Here is a 25,111-nt window from a genome sequence, read left to right as displayed (position 1 = left end):
TATTTTAATTTTAAGTATATTTATATTAATAAGACAAATTTTATATATATAAAAAAAAAATAAAAAATAAAAATAAAAAAATTTGTAACAAGTGTGGGGCAGGTGGATTAACTCAAAGTAGAGTTTTGTGTTGGAAGGGTAAGGGAAGGAATGGGACAAGGCAATTTGCTTTGTCATGTTGGGCGGTATAGGAATGAGACAACAAAGTCATGCAAAGTGAGGCGAAGGATCCATCCTTCAGTCCTGCCTCGTCCCACTGCCATTGTTAAGTGTAATGTTAGAGTCCAATTGTAGCTTTGCCATATCAACTAAAAATTTCCATTCAGTTTAATCTAAACACAATTATTGATAGATGGTAGATTTTTTTTTTTTTTTTTTTTTAAGTCCACCGTTATAGTGGGAGTAGAGGAGATTTAAACATAGTCTTCAGTTAGAAACATTAGGTCCCAGTTAAGCCACATATTACTTAACAGGACTCTCAAGCGTCCAAGAAGTGATGGATGGCTTGAGGCTTACTCAACTGCTAAAGCTCAAGGCAATTTTTGTGTTACCTCAATCTGGCTTCAGATTCTCACTCAAATTTAGAATAGGTTCTTTTATATTTTCAATGGAATGGAATTTCGGGTTGGTCGGTGATAGGCTGATAGCTAGCTCGGTGTACTGTGTTCTCTCTCTTTATGTTTTCAGTGTAATAGCATTTTGTGTTCGTGCTAGTTTGGCTGTGGCATTGTTGGTGCATTTGTTATGTTTGACAAATTTCCTCAGTGAACTGAATGTTCAAAAAGTGTTCTTGAATATGATTATATGTAGTAAAATATTGAAAATGTGTGTTTTGTTTGACAATTTTCCTTTAAAAAAATGTTCTATACAATATATTGAGCCCATATGTCGTGTTTAACAAATTTCCTTTAAAAATGTGTTCTTGAATATGATTATACATAATAAGACCTTTTTTTTTTTCTTTTTTTTTTTTGGGATAAGAAGATAAAACATTGAGCCACATATGTTTTGTTTGCTTTAAAAAGTGTTCTTGGACATGATTATACATAATAAGACATTGCCCCATATGTATTGTTTGACCAATTTCCTTTAAAAAAGTGTTCGTGAATATGACTAAATTTAGTAAAGCATTGAGCCCACGATCAGAAAACTGTAGTTACCAATGCATTCATCTCCACAGTTGGTTTATGAAAGAGAGAGGAAGAGTGGGAGACGCGGGTGCTTTTTCTTCTTTAGTTTCTCTGCACACAACATGTGAAGGATCTCATTTTTGTTTCCACTAGCTCTTGCTTTTTGGTTTTTAGTCAATGTCATATAGATTGCATGTCTTTTTTGTTTTCTCCAATTTGACACAATAACAAGAGCTTTCAGGATTGCAGGGATAAGATTCCTGTGCAAAGACATCTTTACTTCAAATCCTTTCTGGGAATTGTTGCATTTCAAGTGGGGTTTTATGAAAGCCCACTTTTTCTTTTTCTTTTTTCCTTTTTTTGCATGAGATATTTTTCGAGCTGTTGGCAGGTTTGCATGCATTATATAGTTACAATGGTAAATTGGGAAAGGTGCAAGAGTGAGAGATATGGGAGGGGAGGCAGAAGATCAACAGTCACCCTTACTAAGAAGCTGTTCTTCACCAGAGGAGCCTCTAGAAAGAACAGGTAATTATACTTGGAAATTAAAACCCTTCTTTTTCTTTTTGATGAATAACACTCTCTTTCAATCAAAACAAAGTTTTAACAAACATGCAGCATTTGCTGCAAACTTCATCCTTGAGCCAATAACAACTTCTTACAGTTTACAGACAAAAGGCATTGCTGCAAAACTTCAACCTCACTAATCTAACTCAATTTACAAAGACGAGAAAGGGGCAACCTCCAAATACAGCATGGTGTTTTGTTTTGGATTGTGTGTTTTAATTTTGGCCTTGCTAACTATCCTTCCTTTCACATCGGTCTTAACTGCCTTCAAGGTATGTGTTGAAAATAGTCTCAAATTCTTATTTTTGACTTGGCTTGGAAGGAAAGTTTATTTCCTGCTAAAAAATCTAATTTGGTAGAACGTATTTCTAGGCCATCAAGAAAAAGGTATTGTATAGTTATATATAAGGCAATAGTGTAAAAGGTTTGGTGGTTTTGGCCCAAAAGATCCTCCATATGGAGAGAGGATATGAGTTTTAGAAAAAAAATGAACGGATTTTTTTGAAAAGTAGTTTAGTAATTCTTTTAGGGTTAATAATTGTGTGTGTGAGTTGAGAATTTTTTTGTTTGTTAGTATAGGAGTACCATTAGGTGTATTGGGGCATTGGATTATTTTTGTTTATTGATATTAAAAGTTTGTTATGGGTATATTGGGATCTAGGTTAGTTTCTATTTTTGAGAGGTTTTGAGTGTGATTGTATTTATGAGTTTTGTGGGTTATTATATGAAGAAAAAACTTAGGTACAGTTCCGTAGGCACTACCCCTTAGGCTCTCCAATTAAATCTAAATACTTGGTTGATTTGATCAATGCAGCATAAACAAGGGTTATCTTTCCAAAGGACAATTAAATTCAATACAAGCAAGTGTTTGAGTTTTATTGGAAAACCTAATGTAATTGTACCTGCATTTTTCCCTTATGAGTAGACTTTGTGAGAGTTAGTTGATTGTAACCTGTGTTGTTAATAGTGGATTATGGTTGGCATTGTCCGTGGATGTAGATATAGATTTGGTTGAATCATGTTAAATATTTTATTTTTGGTAAATGAGGCTTTTCATTGACAAAAACTAAACCACCCCAGATGAGCTAAGAGAATGACTATATGAAACAGCAGCAACATCTAAGCTAAGCAACAAGTAGACCTCCGAAGGAGATTCCAAATAAACGACAAAATCTTGAGAGAGGAGTTCCTAGTCTAGCAAGAGCATCCACACATTAAACAGTGATGTCTTATTTGCATGTTTTTTTTATAAAAAAACTGACAAGTAATATGTTTTATTGATCCAAGTTCTAAGATTACTGATCCATAAATTCCAAGAACTTAGAGAAAGGAAAATTCCCTGCAGCCAGCATCCATTCACAGCCCTCAAAAGTTCTAACATTTCTTTCACACCAAAGACACGACATTAAACAATGTGGAACAGCCTTCCATATTGCACTATTTCAATGTCTTCCAAACCCCTTTAGGCATCACCCATTGTACTCCAACAAGAGCGAAAACCATATCCCTTAAATCTCTAGTGACAGGACAATGCAAAAGCAAGTGATTCACTTTCTCCTTGTCCTCCTTATACATACAATAACAACTAACCACAATTATATTCCTCTTCTGTAAGTTCTTAGCGGTCAAACATGTTTTTAATTTCTTGTTCGTGAATGTGCTTCCACTAGGCTCAAATTCCAAAAAGCAGCTTCATTCATTTCTCTTCCATTGTCAATCCTTTCATTCCAACCCCTCCATATATTGTATCATATTATAGCTATCCAAGCTATATTGCATACTGAGTGCTTCAGACTTCTTCCCTTGAACTTGGTTCTGACCCAATTCAGATCATAATTCCAAAAGCCAATATGTCTATCAATTCCCTTGAACTTGGTTATGACCCACTTCAGCTTAAAATTCCAAGAGCCAAGAGATGAAGGCATGTTTAGGAATGTGATCATTAAATCAGACTCTCTTGCACCAATTGATAATGCTATGTTTCGTTTTAATGGCTTCTCGTGTATCTGCGCAGCTGCTTTCAATGCACTACAAAAAGTTGGATGGTTTTACTTTTAGTCTGTGGTATTGTTTAGATAGGTAAGATTGATCGTTAATGGTTGATATTTGCAAGAGAGATTACAAACACCAAAAATGTTCCCAAATTCGTTTCAGGAGTAAAAACCGCCCACTTAATTTTGTGACAACAATATTCTATGACTGTAACATTTCTCTTCACAATTCTGTTTAGTACAATTATTTATAAAAATCATGCTATTAAATTTAGAAACTTATATTGAATTACACAAAGCATGAACAAATTTCTTGGATTTTTAATTTTCATCTATATTTTAAAATGTAGGATTTAACTTTTACTTTCATAGCATAGCCTCATTCTACCTACTAATCCTCCCGCTTGATGAGATTCTTATAACATTATTATTTGAGACATTATGAAGATGCTAAAATTTTAAGCTTAGATGTGATTTCTATCTCAGAAAAAGATGCTAAAATCTTTTGCATCTTATTTATTCAGATGAAACTGGATCGTTGTCTGGAGGTTTGCGAGGGAGTAGTATTCTGACATTTTTGTACGTTGTGTATACGAGCATAAAGACTGTAGTTTTCTCAAACAAACTCAACACGCAGATTGTTTTTGGGCCAACAGCAATTCTTGTTCAGAAATTGACTGATAAATCTGTGAGTTGCATTTCTCTCTGCCTTGAATCATTTGTTTCATTCTTTGAATAGGTTTTTGTTTATTTTGTTGACGTGGATTACAGGTTTGGGTCTTCTTTCTAAGCTTAGTGGGCATAACACCTTTGGCTGAGCGTTTAGGTTATGCTACAGAGTAAGGATTTCTGTTTCTCTATTTTCTTTTCTTTTATTCCTTCAAAGAATTTGAATTATTAAGTAGCTAATGTGTTGATTTTCACTTTGATTTAGGCAGCTTCTTTTTACACTGGACCTACAGGTAAAGTTTTTGTTGTTTCTCAATATTAACTAGCAATTTTTGCTTTTCCTCTCTTGAGCCCTTTTCAGTTTATAGCCTCAGAATTTAAAAAAATTCCTGCTAGTTTTTGTTGGATGTCATATAATTTCTCCAAGCGCCTTAGATATTGTTCATTTGACTTCCCTCTCCCTTTGTATTGATGTCATTGAGGAAAATAGACTTGGAAAATCTTATTGGGATTTTTCTTTTTTCAAAATGCATTCCTGATCTCCTGATCAGGGGGGGAACACAGTTTCTTCTTTGTTAGCTACAATCTTTTTAAAATATGTAATGAACATTGTGACACCCTGAATTGAGTGAATATGGATTGTCAAGGTGTTGTGTAGGCATTTGCTGAGTCCCACATTAGGTGGGAACTAGGTCATTTTGAGCTTTGTAAGCGATTGTGGGGAGCTTTGATTATGACTAGTCTTTTTAAAATAGCTACCACTTTTCTCAGGTAGTGGCAAATATTATCATATGCAACTTTATGTTACCATGCACATTGTTTATCTTCACCTTTAGGTTGGTAATTAGTTTTATTATCCTGATTTGTTTTTAATAGTGAATTTGAAATTGCAGTCGAAGGCCTTTTGAATGCTACTTTTGGGAATGCAACAGAATTTATAATTTCAATCCTCGCAATGAAAAGTGGAATGATACGTGTTGTTCAGCTGTAATTATTGGGTTCAATTCTGTCAAACTTGTTGCTGGTACTTGGATGTGCATTCTTTTATGGTGGGTTTGTTCTTCATAAGGAACAGCTGTTTAATAAGGTGGATGTATTAGCAACTATTCTAATTTTTTTTTTTCTTTTAATTGTCCTGTATCTTCATGCTAAAGCTGATATATATGATATGTAGACAACTGCTGTTGTAAACTCCAAATTGCTGTTTATGGCAGTCATGGGCCTGCTTTTTCCAGCTGTTCTTCATTGTACACACACTGAGGTTTATTTTGGGAAGTCAGAGTTGGCTCTTTCAAGATTTAGCAGCTGCATTATGCTTGTCACATATGCTGCATACCTTTTTTTCCAGCTAAAGAGTCGAAGAAATCTCAATGTTCCTCTTAATGAGGATGGTTATGCATTTTGTCATACTCTCCACCCACTCCCCCTTACCCCCAATTATTTACAAAATGTCAGTGAGTAAATTTTTAAGCTCCATGCGTTTTCCTATTTATTTATTTTATAACATTCTTATGCATGGATATACTAGGTTTTATTGTTTCCTTACTGTCAAGCACTTCAAAGTTCAAATCACTAATTATTGTCAATCTGGAAAATTACTTATATTCTTAAATTTTCCAAGTTAGACGCTTTTCATCCGACTGATATTGTTTAAACTAATCCTGTTTTATGCTGTCTCTTCTGCTTCTTTCTACTAATAGATTAAACAATTAAACTTCTTCTACATTTGACTGATTTTTCTAATGGCCTATGGAGTCATTTAGGATATTTATATTATGACCTCAAAACTGGTTGCTGTAGCACATTCAACAATTACCAATCAATTGTAGTTGTCCAAAAGAAAAGAAAAGAAAAGATATAGGCTACACTACACTTTTGGTTGTTAACCAGTGACTGTTTTGAAATTGTTTGTTGTTCCTTAAAGGAGGCAATGCCTAATTAGAGATTGCGAGATTGTTCAGATCTTTTAAATCATAAATTATGGTCTTTGGGTGAGGGAGGGAAGTAATGAAGATAGTACTACTACCTCTCCTGGATGGGGCAGAATGCACATTTGCAACCCATTGAGGCCACCTCAGCCAACAAGACCAATCATTTTCATGCAACATTCATAATCGAGACTTTATTGGCTTAGTGACTCACTGAGTCTACAAAGCACCTTGCTTTATATGATGTATCCTATATTTTTATTGTCATATTTTGTGTTTAAATATTTCTTTTAGCTTGAATTGTTCAATTTTTATTTATGGTTGGATATATGGTTTGAACATAGGAAGGGTTTCAGATTGAAGAGGGCTCATATGATGATGAAGCTCCCCAAATCTCAAAATGGGAATCAGTAATTTGGCTTTTGATTATATCTGCTTGTGTCTCAATCCTATCTGAATATTTAGTTGATACAATAGAGGTATACTTTCTTGTTATTGTTTCTTTCTTCCAGAAAATTTATTATTATATTCTTTAAGATAAACCAGTTATTAGAGGAAACATATAATTTCCGTTTCCCCTGATTACATCTTGGAGTCATTACAGTTGGACACACTAACCACATAATACTTTGTTGGGTGATGTTTATATGTTTATATCAAATTCTGGCTTGGTATATGGTTAGTTTTCTACCCTATTTTTAGGGATCCAGCGGTCAAAAGTGACAGAGGACAGATTTTCCAAATTAGTCTTGGTGTGCTGATGATGGGCTTAAGTTTTTTTTTTTTTTTTTTTTGATAAGAGGGCTTAAGTTTTAAAGTGGGGTTATAGAGGTACAAATTATGGTTTGGCCTTGTAGTTTGTTTGTGACTTGAATAGATAGGATTGGATGGCAAACAAGGGCTGAAATAGAAAACAGGCAGATTGCAAGATTTTTTGGGCAACAGCAAATAATAGAACCTATAAGGCTTCTTTTGATGGGTTATTTGGTACTGAAAGTATATGGGGTTTTAACATTTTAATCTGTAAGAAGAAGGGTTTGATTTGGGGTTGTAAAGAAGGAGAAAAAGAGAGAAGTTTGTTGCTTCTGTTTGAACAAGTGACTTGAACAGTAATAGCATACAAAGAGGAAGAAGAGATAGAGCACAAGAACATTCAAGCCACACATGTCTTCAATAATTTAAATCACATTGATCAAGTATGAATTCTTTAAATACAATGAAGCATATTTATATATAATCATCGACTCTTATATAAACTAGTAGGACCATGACTCCTGATTTGATTAGTAACTAAAGGCTAAGAAATCCAAATAAAACACTCCTAATGATATTTAAAAATTCTGGAATAATCTAGACCAAACATAATTAAGAAAATACCCTAAAAGTAAAATTATGTGCAGGAATTTTATGAAATTCAAGATCTGTTTTTGGACATAAAAAAGCCCATAATTCAATAATGACCATACTCAAAAATTGTTGTAAACCAATTACATGTAATGTAAGCTTTGAAAGAATATAGATCTTGCTTCAATCTGATGTCGTATAATGGCCTCACATATGAGAAGTCCATAGTTCACAATTTTGCAGAAGAATAAATATATATATATATATATATAGAGAGAGAGAGAGAGAGAGAGAGAATTAGGTTCAAGTTACACCTGGTGTAACTCTAAGCAATGTTACACCACCTAATAACTTGTTATTAAATTCATATTTTGAGAATCTCACTGTTGAATTACATGTTCTATATGTGCTTAACATGCATGCCAATCGGATGTTATTTATCATGTGATCCATAACTCATCTTTTATGAATTATTTTAAACTACAAAAACTTGAATCTAAATAATTGATTGATAACATGACTATTAATATTTGATCACCATGAAATTTTGCAAGCATGGAAAATATATGAATATAATGTAATCCAACGGCAGATTTGTCAAAATTTGCATCTAATAATAAGTTATTAAGAGGTGTAATATCACTTAGAGTTACACCAAGTGTAACTTGAACTCAACTCATATATATATATATATATATATATATTTTTTTTTTTAAGTATCACCCTCCCATTTTTTTTTTAAACTCTTTTTAAAAATCTCTTTTTTACTTTAAATTTTTGTTAAAGAAATATTTTGAACTTAGATATGAAACACTCACAAATCATTTTTTGGTTTAAACTTACCTCTAAGCTGCCAAAATAATCTGTGCCAAACGAATTCTAAGCTGCCAAAATTAAAGCTTTCTTTAGAATGGAGGATAGACAAGGGAGAGGAAAGAAAATGTAAGTTGGATAATAGCGAAAGGAAAGAAGAGATTGATGTTTCCCCTCACCCCCTTACCTGCTTGTCTCTTCTTTTTTTTTCCTTTATTATTTTCAAGATTGTAATAGAATGAAATTTTGAATGACATTATTCTAGTGACTTTTTCTTGTTTCTTTACTAGAATTTGATTTAAGAACTTTCTGGTTGGGCAATTGTTTTGCAGAGAGCATCTATTGCATTGAATATGCCAGTTTCATTTATTAGTGTTATTTTGCTTCCACTTGTGGGGAATGCTGTAAATCATGCAAGTGCTATTACATTTGCCATGAAAGAGAAGCTTGTAAGCTTTCCAACAATCTCTTTTAAAAAAAATTTGTTAATGAGTTATAGTAATTTGAATTTCTCCACAGGACATAACATTAGGAATCTCAATAGGATCATCAACGCAGATAGCTTTGTTTGTGGTAGGTATTAACTGATGGGTTGCTTTTAATTTCTTTTCTATGTTTTGTGCTTCCAAATATATATATATATATATATATATATATATATATATATATCATGATTTAATGTGTGTCTTGTTTAATCTACATTGCATTGGAGCCTATATTTGTAGCACATGAATGCCTCCGATTATCATTGTGTTTAGTGCTTCCTCATTCAAGGACTAACAACTTCAGGGGAAATAATTTGATTGTTGTGAAATATTTTGTATTTTTTGTTCACTCAGAGGATTGATGGGCTTCAGTTACATGTTTGAAACTGTGTTTGGCCAATGTGGACTTACTTGTATTGGGGCTATTTTCAAGAGTAATGCTAGGACCACAACTTTTGTCACAACTTGCTCATGTGGCAAGTCGTGAGTGGTGGAGTTGTAGACCCACCATTTTTACTCCACCACTCATGACTTGCCACGTGAGCCAGTAATGGTCCTAGTATTTTCGTATTTTCTGTACATGAGAATACATTAGATTGGTTGAAATACTTGTCATCACCCAACAGTGATAATTCTGATTCTTCAGTTGCTTTGAAGTTTAGCTACAATATGTCTTTCATTGTTAAAACCATGTCAATAATTGGTGTATGATCTTCTCTCCCTCTGAGACAAAAGTGAATACAACAGAAGTGCGAATATCTATCGAGGCCAGTCATCTGCCACAATTTTGGAATTTAGGCTCTTTCATAGTCTTTACTCTTTAGTTTTGCATCTCATTGGCTGTCTCGGCAAATGGATAAACATGTTAACCGTATAAGAGAGCTGGTGATGATCATTTAGTAGTTTCTTCTTGCTGCAAAGCTCTTGTTGCCATCAGCTATGGCTGGACTAGGGCTGTCCAACGGGTTCAGGACCCGTTCAAACCGCCCGAATCCGACCGACCCGAAGCCCAACGGGTCGGCCTGAAGCCCTTGGCAGGTCGGGTTCGGTTTCTTCTCTCAGGAAACCCGAATATTCGGTTCGGGTTGCGGGTTAAGGGTTTAAAAACCCGTACAAACCGACCCGACCGAAGTTTTAAAAGAAAAAAAAAAATTCTGAACCAGGGGCAGATCACGTGAACTGAAGACTGAAGAGGAGTGGACTGATAATTGACAAGACTGAGCACTGTTGTTTCTGCCTCATTGAGAACCACACGGCTCCTGTGCACCACAAATTTCTTTCCACTCAAAAAGTAAACATCAAATCACCAGACACCAGCTGCCCAAAGTCTTCAGAACGGCTAATTGCTAAAAAATTCAAACTAAACTCTAAGTCTCAAAAGCCTAAAATTGTAACTAAAACTCTAAAAATCTAACCTTTCCCTTCATTCTTCAGTCCGGCCTTCTCTCTCTCTCTCTCTCTGTAAGTCTCAAAAGCCTAAAACTAGAAGCCTAAAATTGGAACTAAAAATCTAAAAGCCTAAACTTTCCAAAAGCCTAAACTTTCCCTTCATTCTTCACTTCAGTCCGGCCTTCTCTCTCTCACTCTCCAAGTCTCTTCACTCTTCTCTAGTCTTCGGCCTCACTAACTCTCTTCCATCTTCACTTTCCTCTAATTCTCTTCAGGCTTCACTCTCTCTCTCTCTCTCTCTATCTCTCTCTATCAGTCGGTCCAGCCCCAAATGGCTAGTCGGCTACCCTTCAAATCAAACTCAGATTTGATCTTTCCCATACCTCTGTTCATGAATCATAGTTTAGGGTTTCAAGACTCAACTTGGCTACACTTCTCAAAATCAAAATCAAAATCAGATTTTCCCTCATATCTCTCTCTTATAAATTGGACTTTTACCGAGTGTTCTACGTTCTCTCTGCTCTCTAGTCTCTCTAGTCTCTAGTGATTTCAAAATCTCTTATTTTTATTTTGAAACAAACAAATCCCTTTACTCCTTAACACTCAGCCTCTCAGACTCGGCTTCCTAGTCTCAGATCAGGTAAAGTTTCTTCCTTCCTATTTCATCCCTCTTTTTCTGTATTTTGTGTTTGTGATTCGGCAAATAAAGAGGAAAGCTTGATGATTTTCAGTCCTTTGTATGGTATAATCCGTTCTTCATTGATGCTAGAAATTGCTAAGCTTTATTTTATTTTATTTGTTAATGTTGTGATCTGCTACTTAATTGCATTGAAACTCTTGTTTGCAATTAGATTGTTAAATGCATTATAAGGAATCTAATTTTCATTTCACCTTGTACAAATATGTGTTCTTTAATGTTGTGATCTGCTACTGAGTGTTATTTTCATTCGGCAAATATGTGTTATTTCCTCTTTTTTTGCCCAATCTGGGTTTATCATTTTGTTAGTGCTCTGTGTGTGATTTGTTAGTGCTCCCTGGTTTTATCATTTTCTTGCATTGACTCATTATGGTAGTGCTCTGAGTGTGATTTGTATCTGCCCTATTTTATTCCTTGTTTTGTTTGTTTTTTTTTTTTTAATGATCAATATACTTGTATCTTCACTGTAAAAAAAGAATATGAACCCCTATTTTAACAAGATGAAATCCAAACACATTTTCATTTTCTTATCTGCCTGTTTTATTCTTTGTTTTGTTTCGTTTTCTATTATCAATGTACTTGCATCTTCACTGTATAAAAAAGAAAAAGATGAGCCTCTATTTTAAAAAGATGAAATCCACATTCTTATTTTCTTATGTGATTGTATTTTATTATTCGTTTGATTCATTTTGCTTTCTTAACTTAAAATTTTGAAATGTTAATTTTATACAGGAGTTGAAATCCTAGGCTTTTTGCTTCCTTTTCAAGGTTAAATCCCTGATAGCTAAGAGTTCTTTGAGGTATCCTTTCTTTCTCTTTTAACTTCTTGTTATTGTTTGTGTGTTACTTTTATGGTTGTTCAAGCTCAAGCAAAGGTATCTCAATTAACATTGATGACTAATCAAAAACTGGGTAAGTTTCTGCCCTTATGTTATTTCTATTGAGTTTGGTTCTGCTTTCTCTATTGTTTTTTGTTATAACTATTCTGTATTTGTTGGTCTTGTCCTTATATTTTTTATTGATAAATATCTTTTTGCCCATTTTCTTGTAGGAGGAAGGACACACATTTTGTATAGGAGGCAGATTTTTGGATGCAATTTGGAAGTTTTTTTGGACAGTGCTTTTCTAATTGATAATTGATAAATTAACTCTTGCTTATAGGATAGAAAACTTATTAAGTTTAATAGGCTTTCTTTTCTATAAGTCATGGACTAAACTCTATATAGTAGTTGCTCTTTAAATGTTTTAGAAAAGCTATTTTTTGGAAGTTTGTAACTAATTATAACTAGCTATTGCTTTACACACTTTCTGCCTTCTTTAACTCTATGGAAATATTGCAAGAGATGCTCTTATTATCTTTTGTTACCACACTTGTGATGTGGTTGTGATTGAATTATTTATTAAAATTTGTTTGCTGGTTTGCTGGTTTGTTGCCATACTTGTGGTGTGGCTGTGATTGAATTATTTGTCAGAATTTGTTTGTTGGCTTGTGTTAGTTGTGTTACATAACTTACATGTATGAGTGGTTGGCACAACTTGGTAGGTTTAATAGGCTGCCCAGGTTTACATGCAAGTTATGTATTGTGAAGTTTTAACAGGGGGTTTACATGTTGAAAATTTTTCAATGTATAGTGTTATGTATAGTGTTATAGGCATTTTGAAAAATTTTGTATAGTGTTATGTATAGTGTTATGTATAGGGGGTTTACATGCAAGTTATGTATAGTGTTATAGGCATTTTGAAAAATTTTCTTTGTATTGTGAAGTTTTAACAGGGGGTTTACATGTTAATGCCTATAAAATTTTGGGCCTCCTCTTGTGCTTTTGCTGCCCAGGTCCTATAATGTTATAGGCATTTTGAAAAATTTTCTTTGTATTGTGAAGTTTTAACAGGTGGTTAGAAAGTAATATCATGTGTTTTTTATGTGCTTGCAAATTGCAATTACTCAGGTTGTGTTGTTATATATTTACTGTATTCTTTTGTCATTAGATGTGAGCTAGAAAATTAAATTTGGACTGAAGGGCTGGAGGCCCAAAGGTTTCAAAGTTGTGTAATGGGCCAATTTGAAATAAAGGAGGTGAAAAAAGGCCCATTTGATATATATATATATATATGATTTAATGATATAAATCTTTGTTAAAAGTAGTAAGCCCATTAATTTTGGGCCCAAAAGGCCTGTCAAAAGTTGAATTAAAAAAAAAATTATGCAAATTCACAATTTTAGCCCAATTTCGGCCCAAACCCGCCTAACCGACCAAACCGACCCGTTTAACTGTTGACCCGAACCGTCGGGTCTGACCCATTATTGGGTCGGTTTCGGGTCAAATTTTTTATAACCCGATCCAGTCGGGTCGAGTTCGAGTCAGGCCCAAACCCGAGCCGACCTGACCCGTGGACAGCCCTAGGCTGGACACATAAATAGTACACTTCCAATGATAGGCTCCTACTCAAACCTTTTTACATGAATTTCGTGACTATGATCTTTGTTGTCTGCAATGTGAGACAAATCTAAACCCTGTCTAAACAAAACCATATGTTTAATTCAGAGAAGGGAAAGAATACAATGTACTGTAGGGACACATGCCGAAGATGTTGGAGAGGTAGTGATTTTTTGTCTATGATTCTCTGTTTTCTTAGCTCCAAAAAGTTCCTTTACTTTTTTTCCCATTTTATCAATGCCACGAGCAAGATTAGGTTGTTATCTGCTTTGGTTTTCATGTCTCCATCTTGTCATTAAAATGGCATCCTTATATGATTTATTTCATACTTGGAAGGTTTATTCATATATGAGAAACTTTTGCACTGATAGTTGTGCTGTTTAGTATTACTTTATTGAAGATTTTCCTTTTGGCATCAATAACCTCTAAAAGCATTATTATATTGCTGCAGATTCCGTTTTCTGTAGTCCTCGGTTGGATTATGGAGCAACCTATGGATTTAAACTTTCAGCTTTTCGAGACAGCAACACTTTTTATATTCGTCTTCATAGTAGCCTTAATGTTGCAGGTTTGTGTTTTTGTTACTAAGAAAAATAAATATCTGTAATTATTTCACATGTTTAAAAAAGAAGGAAGCATTTTAAATATATATGCCATGGTAGGCTCTAATTTAAGTAGGATGGCAGGAAACTGTTAAGTCCAGCTGCTTTCTAGGTTTTGTTCGTTTCACTGTGTTTGAAACAATTTTGTGCTAAAATTTTGCTCTTGATTATTCTGGATTTGATTTTTGCAAATATTACTATCTTTTGATAGTTTTATATACAAATTCTTGTATGTTGCTTTGTTTGCAGGAAGGAACTCATTATTTTAAGGGACTGATGCTTCTTCTTTGCTATCTGATAGTCGCAGCAAGTTTTTTTGTACATGTTGATGTTTCTCCAGGAGTTCAGCTTAAATTTCACTTTGTCTAGCATGTGACTTGGATTCCTGATGTATCATAGATGCCAGATGCTTTATGACATTGTTGAAACCTTGTATTTTGATGGTTCCAATTGAAGACCCTGTTTTGAGTACAATAATATATGGGATAAATACCCACAATTGTAGTACTTAGCTATACTCTACATCAATATTAATCCCCCCTTATGTGATATAGCCTTATTTAATTACATGGCTATAACAGTGGGTGCTATATTCATATTTAAAATTTCATTACCATTCATGTTGTAAATAACTTGTTATATAATGTGTTTTGGCATTGAGCTAACAAGCATGGACAGACACAAATACTGATATGACACGATACGATATGGCGTTGAACTTGGGTTAGGAGTTCCACCAGTCTTAAATGTTTGGAGCATACATAAGGCCTAAAGACCCAATCGGCCAGTTACACAATTGGGCTTTAAGCTCAAATCCTTCTTAAATCATTTGGGCTTTAAATCCATTAATTTAACTATTTCAAATCAGGATAGATGGCTTGTAACCAAGTCGGGCTAAATGACCCACAACTATATCAAGTTAGATGAGACGTAAGTAACTAAACCAAAATGCACTATTTGGGCCAAGCACTGAGCATATGAGCCCAAACAATACAGCAAAGTTTTCTTCTTCATTTTTTTTTTTTTGGGATGGTGGGGGGCTGTTAAGAACCTAAAACAAAGGTAATTTTTGGAATCCCTTTGATCAGCTGGTTTTAAGAAACTCCCATTAAAAAAAAAAATAATAATAAAAAAAAACTTGTTTTAAGAAATAATGCACACCTAACTTCATATTCAACTAATATGTCAAGTGGTGTATAATCTAAACATAATAATTGTACTCTTTGGTTTAAAATTATCATTGAATATAAGCAATCATAATTTTTTCTTTTTGCTTGTCCTTTTATTAATACTAAATATATAAATGATTAAAATATACAATAATGGACTATGACTTTGCACCGTCCAGAGTCTCTAGACAGGTTTTAACTTAAAAATGGCTTCTGTTTGTTTGTAACTATCATTGACCAAGCAATCATAATAAATATGGTTCATAAAAGCTTCATTCAATTTTTTTTAATAAAATGGTAAATTGCAAACACACTCCTAACCCTAAGTAAGTATACATTTTAATGAGTTTTAGTTAATTCAACTGATAAAATTTCTGATAGTTGAATAAGAGATTTGGAGTGCAAGTCCGATTTATATCAAAAATCGATTGGTGTCTTAATCTGATGATAAACCATTATTATCATGAGTAAACTTTATAGGTTGAAAATTATCTAAAAAAAAAATTATACATTTTAAAGTTATTAATTTTAGATTTTACATAATTAAATTTGATATGTTCGTGCTAAGTGATACATTAGCTAGTAACGTGTCCAATAAAATTTAATAATATTTAAAGTTTATGAAAAATATTATGCTCTAAAATTTTAAAAATTACATAAACAGAAAAAAGATTTAAAAAAAAAAACACATAATAAACAATTATATTCTATCAAAAAAAAAAAAAAACATATAAACAATTACAAATCCAGAAAAACTTCTTTCTTTGTTCTGCCCCTTCTCGAGTCAAACCCGAATGGAAGTGGGTTTTTCTTTTCAAAGATCCGAGTGATTTCTTCAACTGGGTGTTCTGGTGTGTGGTCTCAGATCAGAGGGTTTGGTTTGGTGGTGTTGTAGTAATGCAGATGAAGCTTGGATTGTGTTGTTTTGATCTGGGTTGGGTTGGGTGGGTTTGATTTACTTTATGGAGTCATGGGAAACAAAACCCAGATAAAGAGAGACCCAAAGAACGATTTGGGTCAACCAACGATTCATCTCATTCTTTGCAACCCTCTCCTTTTTTGGGTTTGTTGATGAAGCTGGAGAATTTGGTTGTTGAGGATGCTAATGAATTTTCTGGGTTTCTGCTTGATTCTCGTGTTTGTTTCCTAAGAAAAGCAAATGGATTTGTGGATCCGAGAACCAAGTTTCATTTTTCTAGGTTGTTCATTGTTTGTGTTTAATTTGTCTGGGTTATTCATCGGCTATATGTTAGATTTCCTTTAAGTTGTTTATCGGCTGTGTGATTGCTTCTTCAAATTTTTTGTCCTATTTGTCTATTTAGATTTTAAAGTTTACCAAAATTGGGAGTAACCTTAATTAATATTATTACATATTTCGGTTAAAATAAATGTCCACCTTTAATATATATGTCAAATTTTGTGTTAATTGAATATTATTAATATTATAATTTTAAATTAAAAAAATTTATTATTTAAACAATTTATTGATGACATATTTATTAATTTTTAATTTTTTTAAATTTTAATTTAAATATGAATTTATCAAAATTTACCAATAATAAAAATGATGTTAAGTAGTTTTAGATTACAACTAATTTTATATCTAAACTTTGTCAAACTATTATTCAATGTGCTTTTTTTTTTTTTCTTTCCTTGTTTGTGTAATTTTTAAAATTTTGGAGCACAAATTTTATTTTTCATAAATTTTAAATTTTGTTTAATTTATATGAAATAATAAAGATGACATTTCATTTTTTTCATTAGACCAATGAAATACACTGTACTAGCTTATCTAAATACTTTCCATTTAAAATTTAAAATTTGAAACTTCAAAAGGTAAGAGCTAAATATCCCAAAATTTCAAGGATGTATTTTACAATTTACATTTAATTTATATAATTCAAAAAATTAGTTATTACCTCTTTTTTTATTTCAAAAATACTCTTAATTTAATTAATTTATCTTTATTCTTAAAACATAAAAATAGGTAAAAATCGTAAATTGATAAAAAAAATTATTTGAAAAAAAAATGTCCATATTTATAAAACTACCCTATGTATACAACCAAAACTACTTCCATGTTTCTATTAAAAAAATAAATAAATAAATAACTACCCCATATTCTAAAAAAAAAAATATATATATATATATATCCCAACTTCCTATAAAAAAATAAATAAATAAATAAAACCTAAAAAAAAAAAAAAATATCACATTACACGCGTAAAACGCGTGTTATGAAACTAAATAAAATAAAATAAATGGTCTTGATTTTTGCATGTTTGTAGGCCCGTTATGAGTTTATTATAATGGGCTTATTCGGTTTCTGTCAAGTCTATTGCATTATCACTAATACAATAACTGTTCTCCCCTTTCTCTATTTCTTTAACTCTTTTTCTTCTCTATAATTCTTCGTCACTTTACAGTATTGTTCCAAACTCTTCATCTCCCTTTCTCTTTTCTCTTTTTCTCCCCATCCAATTTTCTGTAAATTTCCTATTATTTCCTTTGCGCCTCTCTCTCATTCATATATTTCATGTTCTCCCTACAACAAAAAAGTGACTACTCTCTCTCTTTCTATTCGATTTTCTACTTTTATTTTGGTGGATTTATTATTGTTTTTGACAGCTTTGTGGTGAATTACTTATTCTTTCTAACATTTTTGCTTTGTGCGGATACATTTTAGTGTGTTTGTCCCCTCTTTTGAATTTGGTTTAATTTAGTTTGGATTAATAATAATAAATCTAGTTTGGGTTAGTATTTAGTTGATTTAAAAGTGAGAATTTGACTTTATATCATAACGCACTCCCTTGGCTATGTATTTAAATTCATTTGCCAATTAATCGAGTAATTAATTATTACAAATTCTATTTCTTATAGCTTTAATATCATTTTGATTTTGGTTTAGTTAAAAATGTTGTAGATACCTTTTCTTTGTTTTGGATATTAGGGAGAAAAAAGTTAGGATTTTGATGTAATTTGCTTTTTGTCCTTTTGTGGTTTTGATTGGTGTTTTTGTTGGGTTTTGGATTCTAAAATTGTTTGTTTCATTTGTAACCTTACTTTATAAATTTTTAGATAGGTAACAACTATTAGATTATTTTTCAAGATATTAGATTACAAAATTTGTTTTTGAGATTGTAAATTTCTTGTATGCTTTTATTCTTTTTAAAATTTCTGTTCGATAGCGCATTTGTAATTTTGTTTTAAGTTTTGGGAAGTTGATATTGCGTAGAAGTGAAACTTATGTGTTTATTTTAATCAAATTATCAATAGGTAGACTAGACTTCTTTGTGTCTATATTATTTTACTTTGGTTAGAAATGTTGGGATTTTTATAATTTTGTAATTATTAAAAAAGTATCAATTTATCGAGCTAAGTTCTTTCTTGATATAAGTGGTGAACTTAGAAAAATGCATTCCATACCAACTAAGTTATTGCATGACTTACCAAGTGATAAATACATTTTTTCTTTTAAAAAAAAAATATTCATATGACAAATACAAGTCAACCCGACCCACAACCCGATTGATCCAATCCATTTCTAACTCGATTGAAATGACCCTCTTTTTCCTGAAGCCACATGTTTTGTAATGGCTAGGCAAGGGCAGAAAACAAATCCCTTCCTTTTACTTTCCATTATCATTATTTATCTCAACCAAACACTTGATTTAATTTCCTTCCTCTCCTATTATTTCCTCTCTCTCTCTCTCTCTCTCTCTCTCTCTCTCTCTCTCTCTCTCTCTCTCTCTCTCTCTCTCTCTCTCTCTCTCTCTCTCTCTCTCTCTCTCTCTCTCTCAAGTTTTGGACTTTGTTTTAGAGACTTGAAGTTCAACAATAACCATTGACAGCCTAATAAGGATAATTCTAAGACCATAACTTTACTACAACTTACCCATGTGATAAGTTGTGAATGGTGGAGTAAAAGTAATGGATCTATGTGAGTCCATAACTCTACCACTCACGACTAGTCATGTTGACAAATTATAATAAAAGTTGTGGTCCTAACATTTTTGGCCTAATAAAATACTAACAAGTTACATTCAATCTTAACATATTAGGCAATCCCATTAGGCAGACAAGCTACATTTTAGGACCTCGTAATGCAGCCAGAGTCCTTACAAGTCTACAACATTGAGGAACAATACCACTAAGGCACTAACGTAGCCTCTAATAATAATGAAGTTTTAGTAGGGCTAGATCTCGGTTTAGCTAAACACAAACACTTAGAGACATAAGAGGTTATTTGAAACAACAAGGAATAATATGGAATCCACCAAAAATAAACGAAAAATAAAAACCTATTTGAAATCTTTATTAATGAAATTCTCCATTTCTAAATAAAAAAAATGTTAATAGATTTGGAAGCCAATTGAAAAAACCTCCATAAAACTTGATTAACAAGGACAAAAAAATATAAAAGAAATTTTAATTAATTCCCTACCATAAAAGACCATTATCGACTATTAAAGTACTGGAAATAGTTCAAATTAAGGAAATAAGAACCCTATATCTAAAATCATGAAAATTAGATGAAAATATAAAAGATTAACAAATGATAAAAATAGACTCCTATATTTTTTTTTCCTACATCACACCCTCCATTTGAATGAAACTTGACCTAAATTTTCATTTGGAAATTGAAATCTTCTACTCCAAATAAAAAGATATTTCAAATTCTTTTGTTAGTGTAAACACAAGGAAAATCAAATAATACAAGAGAAACTGAATAAAAAATAATTTTGGATCATATTTATTTAAGAGAAATGACACAACACTATTTGGGTTGAGGTGCGACACCTCCTCCCTTTACCTTTACCTTCCCTGCAGATATATTTGACCTAATATCTACTCTAATATTTATCAGCCCATTAATTACCACACTTAAAAACAATAAAATAGTTTTTTTTTTTTCATTTTTAATGTGTGATTAAACATTTGACTAACTATTTATCTTCCATATTAATTCACATATCTTTATATTTATGTTGTCATGTTAATTTATTCATTTTAATTGTATAATATTAAAATGCTACAAAATACTTCAATAACTTGATTTGGTTTAGAAACTTGTATCCTTAGTACAACATATAATTTTTTCTCATTGGATTTTAATTGATTTGCAACATCAATCAAAAAAGAATTGAAAACAAAATCAAAATGGTTTACTATTGAAAAATTAATGAAATTTAATCTCAATTAAATCCTCCATCATAATTGTAATAATCTCAAACTCATTATTTTTGTATCCTCAATCAATTGCTCTACTTTGGAGTTTGTAGTGTATTTTTGTGTTATAACCTTGTTCACTCTCTCTTGTATGTATGTGTGTTTGTTTCTCCCCTCCCCTCCCCCCCCCCCCCCCCCCCCCAAAAAAAAGAAAAAGAAAAAATCCCTTTTTCCTCCGAGCCTCTTCAAAAATTTCCTCTAAGCTATCATCTTTGATTTCCACCAAGCTTTCCACCATCTATATAAGCAATTTTTTTTTTTGTTTTGTTTTTGCTGAATTAGGAAAAGCATTTAGACGTTTAGTATATCATTTCTTTGTTATTTAGAAATTGGGGTAGAAGGTGACAAGTGAATTATAGTAAGGCTTTTAGTTGGAATAACAGTATAGAAAATACAACATGGTTAATCATGTGAAGAGAAGCATTCCATTCTCGGTTTGGGTACTCCATAATTTCTAGTAATTTTTTTTTTCCATATCATTTCAAAGGAGAAGGCAAGATACACTGCAGATTACAAAATAACAGCACCAACTGGAGAAAACCAACAAGAAGTTAAAAAACTAACTTATTTTTTTTTTTTTAAAAATAAAGTTAGATTTTTTTTTTTAAATAACAAAAACAAAAAATAAAGTACAAAATTAATTGTAACCTAAAGTTATAAACTTACTTTATAAAATAAATATTACTACATATTTTAAAAATCTAACAGTTGAATTGCATATTCTTTACATTTTTAATACATATGTCAAATTTTATGTCAATTGGATATTATTTATTGATGTCATAGCTATCGATTTTTAATTTTACATAAATTTTGTAGGCATAAAATATATATATAAAAAAAAGATATAATCTAATAAAGGGATTTATCAAAATTTACTTTTAATAAAAAAATATTAAATAAAAAAACCAACTTTATAACTAAACATTTTTGCCAAAAACAAAAAATTAAAAATATTGCCTTTACGATATATATGTTTTTATTCTATTTATTTTTATATAATCTGCTGCTGCTGCCATGCTCAGTATGTTTTGATCGTGTCACTGTCACATCACTTTATAGCATCTTTTCTCCTACTATTATATATATATAAATATATATATATATATATATATATATATTTTGGAGAATATTCTGAATTTTACTCATATTTGCTGCATACAATATTAAACTAATTTTTAAAAAAAGTTTATTAAAAATTGAAAAAGTTTAAAACTTTTTCAAAAATAAATTTGTTAGGGCACACATTTACCAAACCCCTAATTTTATAGCAACTTTTACAGTTTTACAGCGACTTGTTTGGTGAGTGAGTTCAAATTCACGTTTTCACATTTTAAACAACATTATACACTTTTTCCTACACTTTTTTACCAACACATATTTCAAAAAACTTCTAACAACAATTCTCAAACTACTTTACTAAACACTTTCTTAGTTTCGCAGCTCAAAAAGTTGTGAAATTAGACGTTTAATTAGTTGTGTTTTTAGAATAATTCAGATTAGGACAGCTTAAGTCAACCGTTAAAAAAAAAATTTGAAAATGCATGAGACATTTAAAGAGCATGCATTGTGATATTGGGACATTAAAAATGCAGTAGAACGTGAAAATTTTCAAAGGAGAATATGGAAGGTGGGGAAGAAGATCAGCAATCACCCTTACAAAGAAGCTTTTCTTCACCTGGTGATCAGGAGGAGCTTCTTGAAAGAACAGGTAATTTAACTCCAAACCTATCTCTCTTAACAAAACAGAGTTTTTAATGCTTTATACAATCAAAACAAAGTTTTAACAGATAAATATTAGCTATGATATATATATTTCATTTTGAATATGCTTGAATAGAAGTGGAAGAGAGAAGTATAAAATAAGAATAAAAGAACATGAGAGTTACATGATTCATCCTTACGGTCTGCGTCTACGGAAGAAACCCTTAAGGACTACATCTTTATTATATAAGAGTGTAGTACAAAACTTGTGTTACAATGAACCATAATATAAGTATATATAGTAGACTAAACGCTAGACTAATAAACTTCTAGTATAAGTGAGAGACCTGACTTTCATACAAAGTAATATCCTTCTACAAAACCAAGAGAGCATTCTTGCATTGAAAAGTAATAGTGCATTTAAAAATTAATAAATATTTTTATTCTTGGTTTATATTATAATTTCTAAACATCATTTAATAGTCATAGTTTTTATTTTTTATTTTTTATTTATCTATTTCTCTTAGTTTGATATATATATATATTAACATTATATAAAAAAATAAATGCTTAGTAATATATAGAAAATATAAATAAAAATTATTTAATAGATGTATCTCTTTATACCCATGTCCTATTTTTTTTTTTTTTCAAAAATTACTATATTGTCGTGTTGTACCCAAACTTATACCTATACTTATACCCGTACCTATACCCATACTTGTGTCTGTGTTTCTTAGGTTGGGACCCAATTCAGCCCAGCAATCCAAAACCCAATCTGGTTGTAACCCAATTGCAGTGTTGATGTTTCTCCAGGAGGTCAGTTCTAAACGAAAGAGTCTGGTTTTTCTTGCTTATATTTCACTTAGTCTAGCATGTGACTTGGATTCCTGATGTATCATAGATGCCAGGTGGTTTATGACATTGTTGAAACCATGTAACATGTATTTTGATGGTTCCAATTGAAGGCCCTGTTTGAGTAGAATATAATATATGGGATAAATACCCACAAGCCACAGTTGTAGTATTTAGCTATACTCTACATCAATATTAGGTATTAACCCCCACTCATGTGATATAGCCTTATTTAATTATTTGGCTATAACAATGATAAGTACTTAATATTGAGTGGGGGTTAATACTCCACCACACATAAATAAGGCTTGGATGTGGTGGAGTAGAATTATTTGGATATAGTCCTATTTAAAAGCCCACTTGGCCCTTGAGAGTGCACCAAGCCCATAAATAAGCTTGGAGTAGAATTATTTGGTTATAGTCCTATTTAAGAGCCCACTTGGCCCTTGAGAGTGCACCAAGCCCATACATGTGGCACAGCTCTTCCATGAGTTCTCTTCTCTAATAGGATTCAAATCATACCTTCCAAACAACAAATCTTATGTTATCCCATAAAAATTGTATAAGCTTAGTTCATGATTCGAAAAGTTTGATACAGGAAAATCAGTTTGCTGTATTCGTGGGTATTGATTTCCAAATAGTGCGTTTTGCTTTAGTTACTTACGACTCATTTAACTTGGTATGGTTGTGGGCTTGTGGGTCATTTAGCCCGACTTGGTTGCAGGTCATCTATGCTGACTTGAAATAGCTAAATTAATGGATTTAAATCCCAACTTGATTAAGAAGGATTTGAGCTTAAAGCACAATTTGTGTAACTGGCTAATTGTTTTTTTAGGCCTTATGTATGCTCAAAACCTTTATGTGTGGTGGAACATAATGGTTTTTACTCCCCCTCTCTCTCATCCATTCCATTTTCTTCCTACAACAAAAAGGTGATTACTCTCACTCTCTCTCTGATTTTCCTCTTTTATTTTGGTGGATTTATTATTGTTTTTGACAACTTTGTGGTGAATTTCTTATTCTTTCTACCAGTTTTGCTTTGGGTCTATATGTTTTGGTGTTTTGCCCCTCTTTCTTTTGAATTTGGTTTAATTTAGTTTGGATTAATCTAATACCATATATAAAAACAGAAGTTGAGAGAAAGTTAAATCCTAAAATTAAGCTTGTTTTGCCATGTAGGAAATTAAAATGCCCACTTAAACTTCTGCCATGAAGATAGTTTAAAGTTACAAAAACCCCATTGTTACATTGTTTGAGGATTCTTTAAATTTTATCCATTTACTCTATACATTTTAACTTTCTATACATGAAGGAAAAAAAATTAAAAAGAAAATTTTTTGAAAATTGAAAGAAACTAAGACGTTTCCTTAATATATAATAATCAAGTTTGAGTTTATATTTAGTTGGTTTGAAAGTGAGAATATGAGTTTATATCATAACAAACTTGACTAGGATATGTATTTAAATTCATCTACCAATTATTTGAGTAATTGATTATTACAAATTCTATTTTTTATAGCTTTAATATCATTTTAATTTTGATTTGTTATAGATTTTTGAGATACCTTTTCTCTGTTTTGGATATTAGATTTAGTTTTTTTTTTTTTTTTTTTTTGAATCATGCTTTTGTTGGGTTTTGGGTCCTAAAAGTGTTTGTTTCATTTGATACCTTAATTCATAAATTTTTAGATAGGTCATATGTTTTTTGGATATATGATTAGAAAATTTGGATTTTAAGAAAGTTTTTTTTTTTTTGGGGGGGGGAATATTGTTAATTTCTAAAGTACTTTGATGATGCATAAACTTTTGTAAGTAAATGTTGTTTAAGAACGGATATTTTCTGTACCTTAATTTTTGAGTTCTTGAGAAATTTTGTTTTTCCTTTTATCTTGATAATGGAGAAATTGACTCAATTATAATGTGTATATATGTATTAACCTTAAAAAAATATTTAGTGCATATGGCACACAAGTTAGCAACTAGTAAAAATAATGTTAATGGTGGATTCATATGAAAGTAATATTACTCTCATCATAACTATTCAACATAGTGAAATTAAGTGTCAAAGTAGAATTGTTGTTTAAGAAAAATGGGTTGTCAT

The 25,111-nt window shown here is 31.6% G+C and overlaps 1 long non-coding RNA gene and 1 pseudogene across 2 annotated transcripts; both read left to right on the top strand.

Moving 5' to 3' along the window:
• The first annotated feature begins 946 nt into the window (after nucleotides 1–946).
• On the top strand, nucleotides 947–14,422 carry LOC115955441 (annotated as a pseudogene). Its single transcript, XR_004084142.1, has 12 exons — nucleotides 947–1,658; nucleotides 4,157–4,180; nucleotides 4,213–4,376; nucleotides 4,460–4,529; nucleotides 4,624–4,650; nucleotides 5,251–5,444; nucleotides 5,532–5,748; nucleotides 6,634–6,764; nucleotides 8,775–8,891; nucleotides 8,962–9,015; nucleotides 13,903–14,019; nucleotides 14,303–14,422. The product of XR_004084142.1 is annotated as a vacuolar cation/proton exchanger 5-like (transcript).
• LOC115955865 lies at nucleotides 10,379–12,406 on the top strand. The gene is made up of 3 exons (XR_004084209.1): nucleotides 10,379–10,956; nucleotides 11,746–11,925; nucleotides 12,065–12,406. It is a non-coding gene; the product is annotated as an uncharacterized LOC115955865 (long non-coding RNA).
• Nucleotides 14,423–25,111: the final 10,689 nt, after the last annotated feature.

Source organism: Quercus lobata, chromosome 8 (assembly GCF_001633185.2).
Source record: "Quercus lobata isolate SW786 chromosome 8, ValleyOak3.0 Primary Assembly, whole genome shotgun sequence".
Taxonomy (NCBI): Eukaryota; Viridiplantae; Streptophyta; class Magnoliopsida; order Fagales; family Fagaceae; genus Quercus; species Quercus lobata.
Note: the sequence above shows the minus strand (reverse complement) of the source record. Positions and strands in the feature narration are given on the sequence as shown.